This window comes from Brassica oleracea, unplaced genomic scaffold (genome assembly GCF_000695525.1).
Source record: "Brassica oleracea var. oleracea cultivar TO1000 unplaced genomic scaffold, BOL UnpScaffold14804, whole genome shotgun sequence".
Classification (NCBI taxonomy): Eukaryota; Viridiplantae; Streptophyta; class Magnoliopsida; order Brassicales; family Brassicaceae; genus Brassica; species Brassica oleracea.
Window position 1 is genome coordinate 1 of NW_013631322.1, and position 439 is coordinate 439.

Here is a 439-nt window from a genome sequence, read left to right on the forward strand (position 1 = left end):
GAAATTGGGAAGCCGACTACCCACAATTTCCCTCATGATGTCTGGGTATCTACCCTTTGTTAGCGGCTCCATGAACCTGATCGATGAACATACGTATAAGAAAATCATTTCATTTTTTGTTGATATATACATACATATACGTTACCATCCCAAGAAGAATTCTTTCATCCTATTAGCTGCATCTCTGCTGGCTTGGTCAGTCTTATCAAATGGAAGAAACCATCTGGTTATCATCACTGGTCCGATCTTCCCTTTTTGGAACTGTTGGTCACGGCATACCATAATGATATGATTAGATATAGTCATATATATACGTAAGACTACACCTATATATTCACAAACCCATATACTCTCTCACCTTATATTTTGTCCTGTAAACATCGACCGCCGCAGCATGAGCAAGAAGCTGGTTATGTGCAACTATATAAGGTTCTGTTGA

General features: G+C 39.0%; 1 long non-coding RNA gene across 1 annotated transcript; it reads right to left on the bottom strand.

Annotated features, from left to right (window-relative positions):
* Positions 1-8: 8 nt before the first annotated feature.
* Positions 9-439, bottom strand: LOC106322318. Its single transcript, XR_001266346.1, has 3 exons — positions 359-439; positions 146-261; positions 9-76 (listed from the first exon to the last, which is right to left on the bottom strand). It is a non-coding gene; the product is annotated as an uncharacterized LOC106322318 (long non-coding RNA).